Here is a 13,502-nt window from a genome sequence, read left to right on the forward strand (position 1 = left end):
CTACACTTTATTTGAACAGGACTTGTTTAAATGTATAGCTCAGCAAGCCATTTGCCTTGTTGAGTACTTTGAGTGCAGTAATTGAAAATGGTACCTCAGTTAAAGTCCCTTACATTTGATCCTTTGTTCTTTTGGCACCATCCATTCTCAGATCTTATATTGTTTTAAGCATAAGTAGCTTTCTATAGAAATGTGGCAAACATTTTTTTAGAAGTTGAGATAGACATCTCACTTTCAATAGCACTGGTAATATATTGCCTTTTTCTTGTGACTTTGGACAGGAATTTGAATTAAATATTGTTTCGGATTAGCTACAGAGCTTTTTGATCCAATTTAACAGGTTACATTTCCCAAACAGTTTTGTAACCGTGCTACGGTTAAAAAATAATGAAATTTTTACTTGGCCTATTAGTTATTTTTGAGTTGTTTGTGCAAGCAAGTTTCCAGCAGGGAGATGTGAATAAATTAATATTTTCTAACCTAACCAAGTATTTGCTTTAAAAGAACACCATTAATATCTCCAGTTTAACATTTGTGGCATTAAAAGGTTTCCATTGACATAAAGGCTCTGTCTTTACTAGTCACTAACTCTGTTGTAAGTGGCACTTGGATTGTGTGCTGGGGACAGGAATATCATCTCAAAACCTATAAACCACCTTAGTCTTGGGTAAATTATTTCTGAACTCTGAAAAGAATTCAATTTAGATTCTGTGAGCTGATTCAAACTTTATTTGTGAGATGAATACCTTGCTGATTAATCTGAATTTTATCCTGATTTGTAACGATATGACAACATATTTACCAAGTTTTAAAGAGAAGATTGAAGAGTGTGTTGGGTATAAAAAGGTAAAGTTGTCATAGACCCAGATGACCATAGGCTGCTCTCCCCTTTGAGCTAACTGGTAGTGATTTTAACCTGAGGATAACCACACCTTGGCAAGGGGCAAGGTTGAGAAGGTGAGCCTTCATGAATAACCTCAACCAGTACAGGAATTAAACCCGTGCTATTAGCATCACTATTATTAACCAGCTGTCCAACAAACTAAGTCGTGTGGTCTTTGCATTGCACCATGGCATGGAATATATGAAGATTAAGTTTCAGCTTGGTTGCTTATGGAAACTGCCTACTTGCTATCAGTTTGCTCTAGTGGGAGGAAAAGCTGAAATAATGACATTTCCTCAAGACAAGCAAAATGAGTAAAATCAGATCTCAACTACTACTTGCATCCCACACCACCGTTGCTTCCATGTGCTTGCTATCTATCTCTGGAGATTACAAGATAGGGATTGTCTTTGGATGGAAAAATTATTTGAACTATAGAAAGAGGGCATGTGTCTTGATGGGATGACCTCAATAAGGAAAAACATTCAGTCAGAGTGCCAAGTTTTTTCAAGCTTTGATATCAAACAGTTCCAGCTGAATGGTGGACGAAAGGATAACAGTCATGGTGGCATTTTATAATGGTCTGAGCCCAGTTATCCTTTCCAATGTCTCTTTTGGCTTGTTTCCTATTTTTGTCTACACCTTTGAGTACCTTGGTGTATTTTTTTTTACTTTTTAAATACAAGTTAAAACATGAATTACATGGTGTAAAGTACTTTTCAGAAATTTTTTGATCTCTCAACATTACCAATATTTTATCAATTCACGGCAATCTTTGAAAATGAAGTTGATGAAATTGATAGGAAGGATGTGCTGAAAAGGCTATGCTTAAGAGTGGAGAAGTCACCTGATCAGGATTGTTTTCAGCCCAGGTTGCGTAAGGAAATAAGAGTGGTGCCAACTGAAGGACTTGCTGATAGGGAGTCCCAGAGGATTGCAGAGTGGCAAATGAGACCTTTTTTTGAGAAAGAGTGCAAGGATATACCTAGTAATGACAAACCATTAATTTTAACATCAGGAATGGATAAGGTTTTAAATACAGTTGAGGAAAAATATCAGGTATTTGGAGAGATTTGAGATAATTAAAGAGAGCTAGCATGGATCTGGAAAAAAAAGGATTTTGTTTGACTTTTTGAATTTTTTTGATGTTGTAACAAGAGGTTGATATGGACACTGATTTGTTGACAATATAGATTTAAAGAAATGCTTTGACAAAGTACCACATAAAAGTCTAATTAACTGGTTGAGGCTCATGGAATAGGACAATTTTCAGCTTGGATTTTAAAAATATTGGCTTAAGGACAAAACACAGCAAATCATGGTGAATGGAGGTTTTTCAGACTGGAGGACTGTAAATTGTGGTGTTCCCAAAGGTCAGTGCTAGGGCCATTGCTTTTTGTATATAATGACTTATATAGTGGAATACAAAGTAAAATTTCAAAATTTACCAATGATTCCAAACAGGAGATGTGGATGACAGCAAGGGTGACACCAATTGCCTACACTAGGACATAGGCTAACAGAATGGGCAGACAAGTGGCAAATGGAATCTAATACTACTCAGTAAGGTTATACACTTTTGAAAAATAATAGGGAGAAGCAACATGGCATGGTTCTAAGAAGTGTATAGAGACAGAAGGACTTGGTGGTTTGTGCTCATAGATCTAGGTCTTTGAAAGTGGGAAGTGATTAATTAGCAAAGCATATGCAATCCTGGGCTTCACAGAGGCCTTTGGGTATAAAGCAGGGGCTTTATGCTTATCCTGTATGAAGCTATAGTTAGGCCACAACTAGAGTTTTGTATCTAATTCAGGTCATCAAATTTTAGAAAGGATGAGGATCTCAGAGGGTGTAGAGGAGAATGGTTCTACAGGTCCGGGAAGTTAGCTGCAATGTTGGGCTGGAGAAGCTAGAGTTGTTCTCCTTGGAGCAAAGGTGATAAATGAGATTTGAGAGAGTACAAGATTTAGGACAGGTTGAGATGAAATGGACAAAAATTGTTTCCTTTAGCTGCTGGAGCACGAACAAAGAGACACAGATTTAAAATGTTCAGGCAAGAGATGCAGTGGGCTTGTGAGGAAAAACCTTTTTTACACTGAGTGATAGGGACTCTTCCTAGAGGGATGGTGAAGATGAATGATTTCAGAAGGAAATTGGATGGGCACTTGAGCAAATAAACATACAGGACTCCAAGGATAGAGAAGGTTAGGTTGATCTACAGAGAACCAGCACTGACTCAGAATAAATGATTGTCTTTTGTGCCATTATGATCCGAAGAACATGTTCCTGTGAGCAGATGATGGAGTCAGAATAGTTTCATGAAGGGGAAATCATGTCTGACAACTACTAAAAGAACTCTTAAATTTGTCAGCCTATTTGGATTTTCAAAAGACATTGAAAAGGTGTGTTAGGGGAATTTTCTGGGGGTTTCCCTCTGGAGGTCTTGCATTTAGGTGAAGATAATTCAAAACTTGTGAGAGAAAGTATGCAATCAAAGACATTCTTTATTTGACCAATGCACACTGGGAGAGAGATGCCAGATGAATTCTAACTTCTCTCTAAAATTACATCACGTAAACCCATCTGATATACTATTTTCAAAGATTTATATTCCCCGCCCAATCTGTCATACAAACTGGATGGCCTAGTTACGTTAATACACATTATCTACTTTGGCCATTTTTCTTCCCCCGGCATAATTAGGAATTCTTTGGCTAATTTGAACCCAAAGCTCTTTCCTTCATTGCTTAGCAGTCTGCTTATGTACATCAGGTGGGTGTTAGGCTGTGAAAATTGATAAGGAATCACTTTCCCTGTCTGGCCGTTGTATCTTTATTAGTAAAAGCCGAATACTTCCATTCATTGAAATTAGCACTTGAACACTTCTATTTATTTATAATTTCAGCAATTCTCCAGATGCAAGGGCTTTAATAATTCTGTACCCTCTCGTTACCAGAGAATGCAGTCTGTCTGATTTCACTTTTCTGTATTATGCTGTGAGGCAGTTGCTTTTGACCAAAGCTCACAAACACCTTTAAATCTACAATTCAAAGTTACAATACTTGTCAAAAATCCATTACTATTGATTATATATGTAGTTAATATGCAATACCTTTGTATAAAATATGTAGGAGGCACGTTGTGATACCTTTGGTATATAGATAAGGCACAATATGGTCCTAACTAACCAATTTTGGTTTGAAAGCCTGCTACAGATGCTACACAAAAGGCTACTATTCAAGACAGGAGTTCATGGTGCTAGAGCTAATATCCTGGCATGGATAGCGGAAGTAGCAATAAAGGTGTCTTTCTCAGGTTGAAGAGCAGTAACCAACGGTGTGCCACTGGGGCTGCACCCTTTCACTATAGTATAAATGATTTGGAGGACTGTGCAATGCTTCATCAGTATTAGAGAGCCAGTCTTGATTTTTTGTGCTCATGTCCCGGAAGGGGACTTTAGTTTTCTGGGTATTTAGTGAAAGGACCATTTTGTCCTGTGTCAGAGCAGGAGTTGACTCTACTGACCTGGAGCTCGGTTTTTTGGGTGAGTAGACACAAAAGTGTCATCTGCATACTGAAGCTCAGTGACTGAAATTGAAGTGATTTTGATTTTGGATTGAAGGTGGCATAAGATGACCACTTTCCTGTCTGTTCTGTAAATTATCTCCACGCCTACGAATAACCTTTTGGCTGTGAGGTGCATTATTGTGGTGAGGAAGGGGGAAAAGAGGGTTCAAGCAATGGCACAGCATAGTTTGACCCCAGTCACCACTGTGATAGAGTTTGATGTGGTTCTGTGTATGAAGATCACAGCTTGTACGTCATGGAGTAGATGGATGTTACTGACAAATTCCTGAGAACTGTCAAATTTGAGGCAAATACTCCATAATCCCACGGCGCTGAAGGCTTTTGTGAGGTTAAAATGGCCATGTACGGTGGTTGGTGCTATTCCTTGCATTTTTCTTGGATTTTCCACACAGTGAAGATCATGTTCTGTGGTGCCTCTCCGTGGGTGAAAACTGCATTACAACCCTGGAAGGAGCTGTTCAGCCATTTTGAGGGGTGAAGAAGGAGGATCCTCACAATGGTCTTCCCTGCAACTGACAGCAGGGAACCTCCTCTCTAGCTTTCACAATTGAACTTGTCTCTTGTCCTGAGTATAGTCGTGAACTCAGCAGAGAATGATGGTCCTCCTCCACATCACTCCTACAGCGCACTCTCCCATCTATTAACATCAATGTTGAGAATTTGGAAAAGGTGAACCATTTTTCATATCTTGGGAACCTCCTGTTAATGAAGGCAGCAGTGGATAAAATCCATCCTGGCTATCCATGTGCCAGTTCAGCCTTCGGTTGACTGAGGAGTATTTGAGGACCGGGATCTCAAACCTGAGATTGTCAGGGTTTACCAGTGATCCCCATGCCCCTATATGCTTTAGAGACTTGGACAACATACAGCAGTATTGGAGAAGTATAAAGAAAATTACAGCGCAGGAACAGGCCCTCCAAGCCTGCACCGACCATGCTACCCAACTGAACTAAAACCCCCTACCCTTGCAGGGACCATATCCCTCTAGTCTCATCCTATTCATAAATTTGTCAAGACGTCCCTTAAAAGTCACTATTGTATCTGCTTCCACTAGTTCCCCCAGCAGAGAGTTCCAGGCACCCACCTGGGTGTAAAAAAAACTTGCCTTGTACATCTTCTTTAAACTTGGCCTGTTGCATCTTAAACCTACGCCCCCTAAAAGAAGTAGCATTAGTGGTAGTGTTTCTGTCAGAACCTCCACATCAAGTGGCAAGGAAGGTGGTCCAATAGCAATATTGTCTTTCCAAGCCAACATGCTCTTCAGTGAGAAACTAAGTACTCAAAACCAGCTCTGGTGGGGAGGACATCTCATTTGTATGACACCAGACACTTGAAGCAATTACTTGGAACCTGGACATACAAAGAACAAAGAACAAAGAACAACCCAGCACGGGAAACAGGCCCTTCGGCCCAACGAGCCCACGCCGCCGCATCACCCTACACCTATTCTACCCTGCGTGTCTACGAATGGAACCCCTAACTTAGCCAGATTCAGGGGAGAATAGTGTCAATTTGGTAAAACCAATCAGCCTAAGAGCACATCTTTGGGGTGTGGGAGGAAACTGGAGCGCCCGGAGGAAACCCACGCAACCACAGGGAGAATGCGCAAACTCCCACAGACACAGGCCCAAATCCATGTATCTGCACAGCTAGCAGTGCTAGTCAACCGAGCTGTTGCAGCACCCGTCTACCAGTCCAGGATCAAGCACACACACCGACACGAAGTACTAGGCCACTCCCAGAACTTCCAAGAGCAGCCCACGCACAACCCACCGTGTGCATGCCCCTCGTTTGACACGAGGTGGACCTCCACCTGCGGAATAAAAAGACAAAAATATTAATCTTACAAGCCTGCTTTTCCGGTGTCTCCCGAGGTTCTAACCTTATTTAATAGCCCCTACCATAACCCTCCATCCTCGTTTCACTCATGTGTCTATCTAGCTGAACCTTAAACAAGTCCAACGTTCCTGCCTCCACCACCCTACTCGGTAGCGCGTTCCATACGCCCACAACTCTCTGCGTAAAGAACTTTCCTCTCACTTCCAAATTATACCTCTCCCCCCTCACCCTTAAATCATGACCTCTCGTGTTTGTACCCAGTCTAGGGAGCAGTCTCTCACTATTAACTCTGTCTATTCCCTTCAGTATCTTATATACCTCTATCATGTCCCCCCTCAATCTCCGTCTTTCCAAGGAGGATAGTCCCAGTTTCTCCAACCTTCCCTTGTAACCCAACCCCTCCATGCCAGGCAACATCCTGGTAAACCTCCTCTGCACCCTTTCCAGATACTCCACGTCCTTCCGGTAGTAAGGTGACCAGAACTGGACGCAGTACTCCAAATGCGGTCTAACCAACGTTCTATACAACTGAAGCATTAGACGGCAGCTTTTATACTCTATACCCCTTCCTATAAAGGCTAACATTCCATAAGCCTTCCTAACAACCTTCTCCACTTGTGACGCAACCTTCATGGATTTGTGAACCTGCACTCCCAGGTCCCTCTGTATGTCTATACTCCTAATCTATCTACCTTTCATCACATAGCTCCTCTCTGCATTATTCCGTCCAAAATGCATCACCTCGCATTTGTCAGGATTAAATTCCATCTGCCACCTATCTGCCCAATGCATCAACCTATCTATATCCTGTTGTATCACCTGACAATCCAGTTCAGTACCCGCCAACCCTGCCATCTTGGTGTCATCAGCAAACTTGCTGATCACACCACCTACGCTCTCTTCCAAGTCATTTATGTATACTACAAAGAGGAGAGGTCCCAGTACTGAGCCCTGCGGCACACCACTGGTCACTGGCCTCCAGCCCGACAAGGTCCCCTCCACAACTACCCTCTGTCTCCTATTACCCAGCCAGTTCTCAATCCACCTAGCTACCTGGCCTCTTATCCCATGCGCCCTAACCTTTTCTACCAGCCTACCATGAGGGACTTTGTCAAACGCCTTACTGAAATACATATAGATGACATCAACGGCTCTCCCATCGTCAACCGTTTTTGTTACCTCCTCAAAGAATTCCACCAGATTTGTAAGGCAAGACCTCCCTCTAACAAAGCCATGTTGCGTATCCCTAATCAGATCGCAACGCTCCAAATGCTCATACATCCTACCCCTAAGTATTTTTTCCATTAATTTCCCTACCACTGATGTCAAACTCACCGGTCTATAATTTCCAGGGTTATCCCTACTACCTTTTTTGAACAGCAGTACCACATGGCAGGAGACTCCCAGGAAGAGAATGTAAATGCTTTAGGGATGTCCTCAAAGCATCCCTGAAGAGGTCAAGCATCCCCACTGACTCATGGGAACCTCTGGCTTATGACTGAGTAAAATGGGGAAGGCTCAATTGCATTGGCACCAATCCCACCCAAAGACGTCATTGGGCCCATACAGAGATAAAGTCGAGGAATTGAAGACGGTGCATAAACTGCTCAACAACTCAATCTACCTCGCCTTTCATGCACCGTCTCCCCATATGTGATGGAGTCTGTGGATTGTGCATTGGACTGGTCCACCATCTCTGAATCCAATGAACTGGTGTGGAACCAAGTAATCCTTAATTCCAGAGGACTGCTGAAGAAGAAGCACAGGTCCAGAGTGGGACTTGAATCTGGAATCTTATGACTCAAAAGCGGAATTGTTACAGCACAGAGGAAGCCATTTGACTGAACATGTCTGCTATGGTTCTCCAAATGAGCATTATGGCTTAGTGGCATTCCCTTGTCTTTTCTTCATAGCCCTTTACACTGTTTTTATTTGACTAATCATCTAATGCCCTCTTGTACTCTATGCTACTAGTAATAAAGCCCAGAATATTATATGCTTTATTAGCTGTTGTCCATCTGTCCTGCCATCTTTATTCACCTATGTACATATCTAACCAAGTGCCTCTGCTCCTGCACTCATTTAAGAATTTTACCTCTCTGTATTGTCTCTCCATGTTCTTCCTACCAAAATGCATCACCTCACACTTCTCTGCATTGAACTTCATCTGACACTCATCTGCCCATGCCCATTTCACCAACTTACCTATGTCCTTTTGAAGTTCTACACTGTCCTCTTTATAGTTTACAATACTTCCAAGTTTTGTACCATCCACTAACTTTGATATTGCCCCCTGTTGCCCCCACCAAGATCTAGATCATGAATATATATCAGGAAAAGCAAGGATCCCATAATGACCAGTGGGGAACACCACTACAAACCTTTCTCCAACCTGAAAAATATCCACTGACCATTACACTCTGTTCCCTACTTTTCAGCGAATTTTGTATCTACGTTGCTACTGTTCTTTTATTCCATGAGCTACAACTTTTCTCATAAGTCTGTTGTGTAGTACTATCAAATGTCTTCTGAAAATCCATGTACACCACATCAAGAGCTTTAACCTCATCTGTTCTTTCTGTTACCTCCTCAAAAAACTCCAGTAGGTTAAACACAATTTCTCCTTTAGAACCATGTAATCTCCAGGGAAAAGAAAGTAAAGAGGTATAAACACAGGCTAACTGGGTGGGAGAAACACAAAAAAAAATCCCGTTGGATCAATTTAAGCAAATGAAACCAGAGCAGGAGATCATATTTTTCCCGATTTTCACAATGGGAAATCAATCTCCTGTGCAAGGTGATCTCTGCCTCAGCCCTTGACAGGTCCAACTCTCACATAAAGGAATGGTATTTCGGTCAGCTTTTTCCCTAAAGATTGGGAAATTTTCCTTGACACATTCCTCTGCATTCTTTTTATTAAAACATCAAACTCGAAACGCAAACAAGTCTAAACAAGTAAATAATCAAGACTATTGGTTTACCAATTTCCAGGAAAACGTTTGCATGATCACATTATTTAACCATTGAAAGAGTGGCAACACTCATTGTTTGTCACATCACAAAATTTTAATTATTGAAAAATCAGAAATTAATAACCATGGTCATACATCATTAGTCACAAAGTGTAACGTAAGTTCATATTGTGTACAACCAACAGCTTACATTCATGTAGTACCTTTAACTTAGAAACATTTCACTGGCCTTCCACAGAAATATAAATGGACAAAAACTTGGACTTGAATTCAGAGGTGTGAGCACTAACATTTGTGCCAAGCTAACAATAGGACAATTGCCCGCATCCCAGGAACCAGTCTAGTGAATCTTTCTTCCTCCCTCTAGGGCAAGTATGTCCTTTATTAAGGTAAGAGAACAAAACTACGCATAGTACTCCAAGTTTCACAAATGCCCTCTAAAAGTGTTGTAAAGCTTATTTTTCTCTCATAATCCAATCCTTTAGTAACAAAAGTGAACACATTATTTGTCTGAGGAATGAAATGCGGCTGTGGAGACAAGTTTTGGTAAACATCAACAGGGAAATCGAAAGCAATGAAGGTGATCATAGTAAAAGAGACAAAGAGAAAAGCTTTTGGAGAGAAAAGTTGTACTTCCTCAAGGTAGGCATTCCTGGAAAAGAAATCGCCGTGGACTAAACACTGAAATAGGCAAAATACTGTGGACGCTGGAATCAGAAACAAGAACAGAGAATGCTGAAAAAACTCAATGTCTGGCAGCATCTGTAGGGAGAAAAAACAGAGTTAATGTTTTGAGTCCATCTGACACTTCAACAGAACCAGAGGGAGAAATGTGTTGGATGTTAAATGTAGCTAGGATCAATTGTAATAAGATGTAGCAACCTTCAGAACACAAAACAGATGGCCTGGTTGGGTGATGGGGATGGAGAGAAGGTTATTGCATTGAGATGATAAATGTATGGGATATTAAAAGAGGGGCTTACGGAGGAGAAAGGTCACAGCTTAAGGGTGCTGAACAAGTGTTGAGTCCTCAGGGTTGTAACATGCCGAATCGAAGGATGAGCCGTCCTTCAGTTTGTGTTGGGCTTCACTTGAGTATTGCAGCAGGTAAAGAATGGACATGTGGGCAAGGTGCTGAGTTAAAATGACAAGGAAAAGGAAGATTGGGGTCATGCTTGCAGGCTGAGCAAAAGATTCCTCAAAGTAGTCACCCAATTTGCAGAGTCTCCCCAGTGTAGAGGAAATCGCATTGGGAGCAGTGAATACAGTAGACCAAATTGAAGGAAGTGCAAGCGGAATGCTGCTTTACTTGAAAGGAGTGTTTGGGGCCATGAATGGTGAGAAGGGTGGAGTTAAGGTGCAAGTGTAACACCTTCTGCAAGGAAAGGTGCTGTGGGAAAGGAATGGAGAGTAGGGCATAATGGAGGAGTGGACCAGGGTACCATGGACAGAGCAGCCCCTGTGGAATGCCAACAGGAAGGGTGAGAGAGAATGTGTTTCGTGGTAGCATCTTGCCGTTGTCTGTCATCGAATCATAGAACCCCTACTGTGCAGAAGGAGGCCATTTGGCTCATCAAGTCTGCACTGACAACAGTCCAACCCAGGTCCTACCTCTGTAACTCCACTTATTGACTCCGCTTGTCCCTCTGACACCAAGGGACAATTTAGCATGGCCAATCCACCTAACCTGCACATCATGGGACAACTTAACATGGCCAATCCACCTAACCTGGACACCTTTGGCGTATGGAAGGAAACTGGAGCACCTGGAGGAAATCCACACAGACACAGGGAGAACGTGCAAATTCCACACAGTCACCCAAGGCCGGAGATTAACCCTGGTTAATGGTGTTGTGAGGCAGCAGTGCTAATCACTGTGTCACTCTTCCTAATTGCTTACTTTTGATCCACAGCAGGGTTGAACCTGGGATTTGGAGATTCACTCCAGCCGAGGACCAGTAAAGATTCCAAGTAAAGAAAATGTTACAATGCCATATATTGATACTATCAGCAAAAGGATTGGTGTAACAGATGCATTATTAAATAAAAATGAATTTTCTAGTATTCCAACAGCAGGATTAGTAAAATGATGGCATGAGAAGTTTTTTGAGAAATGAAGCTACATATCACATTTTGGTGAAAGGTCGCAAGCCTGAAAGGTTAACTCTGTTTTTTCTCCATTGATGCTGCAAGACCTTTTGAGTGTTTCCAGCATTTTTTGTTTTGAAACCACATCAGATTTTGTTTTCAGTTTAACAAATAATGGGCAAATTAGTTAAATAGTGAACAAATTAATATTCTAACAGTGAAACATGTTTACAGTAAAAGGTTGACTGAAAAAAGAACTTGCATTTATCAGGCACTTTTCATGACCTTAGGTCATCCCAGAGCATTTTATAGTTAAGGAGGTGTATTGAAGCGCAATTGCTGCTGTACTGTTTAAGTCTATAAATGGTGAAATAATAAAAAGACCTCAACTCTAAGAACTACGCAAACTTTTTAGAAATAACTGACAATATTTTTCTTCCTGCCCAACATATCATTCTGGATTATTTACACAGACTGCCCTTTAAACGTCTTTCTTTTAGAAATTTCAAACTGATCAGTTTCTTCTTTGAAAGAAAATCAAAGTAATCTTCTTATACTTCAAAATCATACCCTTTATATCCTAGAAGAGTCACAGGGACATCCTGGACTTTGAATTTTTTTGACCACAAGATTTGAAAAGGAATTGACATTCACATGAATCTGAGCGAATTCCATTATCCATTCCTTGCATTTTTTTAAGGGCAGTATGGTGGCACAGTAGTTAGCACTGCTGTCTCACAGCACCAGGGACTCAAGTTCAATTCCAACCTTGAGTGACTGCCTGTCTGGAGTTTGCAATTCAGCCTGTATCTATGTGGCTCTGGTTTCCTCCTACAATCCAAAAATATGTTGGTTAGGTGGATTAGCTATGGTTAATGTGTGAAGTTATATGGGCAGGCCTGAGTAAGATGCTCTTCGGAAAGACGGTGCAGGTCATTAATCAAATAAGACTAAATAAACATCACTATTTTGTCACAATAAACAGTTGCATATACTATGTAGGAAAGCCATACGAAACTCCTGATGGATCAATTTCATAATGCTGAACATGGTAGCGGTCTTCCCATACAAATGGGGAGAAATTGCTACTCTTTGAAAATGAAAGCAGAATTTGCTGACTTTGTGTAGAGCCTGAACATACTATTCCAGAATGACTAAAGATGTCTATGGAAGTATGAATCAGGCTCATCAACACCACCACATATGACAAATGTTTTCCCATTTCAGGTGCACAACGTCATGCGAACGAGGGACCCAAATGGCTGCATTGGAAATGACGAAATTCACAGTGCAACATCTCTGAACCTTTCACTTTTAACAGTGTTGTGTTACTGGACACTGAGCAAAAAGATTATAGGAACCATTGGAATATTAAAAGGGAGGAGGGGAGAAGCAAAAAGAAAAGCAAAATGAAATGTGAAGTAAAACTGAACAAAAAGGGAGAAGAAAGGAAATTAATGCAATTTTAAACTGGACTGAAGAATACCTTATTCTCAATGCAGCAGAACTAAATCATGAATACGTTGTTCCTTACTACTAGTTTGATGAGCGTGGTCTGCTCTCTATGTTTTGTAAAAGTATACAGAAACATACATAGAAAATAGAAGGAGTAAACTATTTGGCCTTTCAAGCTTGTTCTGCCATTCATTTTGATCATGGCTGATCATCAAATTCAATACCCTGATCCCTCTTCCCGCACCCTCCCCCCATATCAATTCAGCTCCAAGAAATCACACAATGTTTTGGCCTCAACTACTTCCTGTGGTAGTGAATTCTACACATTCACCACACTCTGGGTAATGAAATTTCTCCTCACCTCAGTCCTCAAACTACGACCCCTAGTTCTAGACTATCGGAAACATTCTTTCTGAATCTACCCTGTCTAATCCTGTTAGAATTTTTTAAGTTTCTATGCGATCCCCTCTCATTCTTCTAAAGTCCGATGAATATAATTCCAACTGACTTGGTCTCTCCTCATGTGTCGGGCCTGCCTTCCCAGGAATTATCCAGGTAAACCTTCGCTGCACTCCACCTACAAGAACATTTTTCCTCAGATAAGGTCGCCAAAACTGCATACAGTACTCCTGTTGTGGCCTCATCAACACTCTATACAAATATCTCAACCAATTAGT

This window comes from Carcharhinus amblyrhynchos, chromosome 12, assembly GCF_965287045.1.
Source record: "Carcharhinus amblyrhynchos chromosome 12, sCarAmb.v2.hapA, whole genome shotgun sequence".
In the NCBI taxonomy this organism is placed as follows: Eukaryota; Metazoa; Chordata; class Chondrichthyes; order Carcharhiniformes; family Carcharhinidae; genus Carcharhinus; species Carcharhinus amblyrhynchos.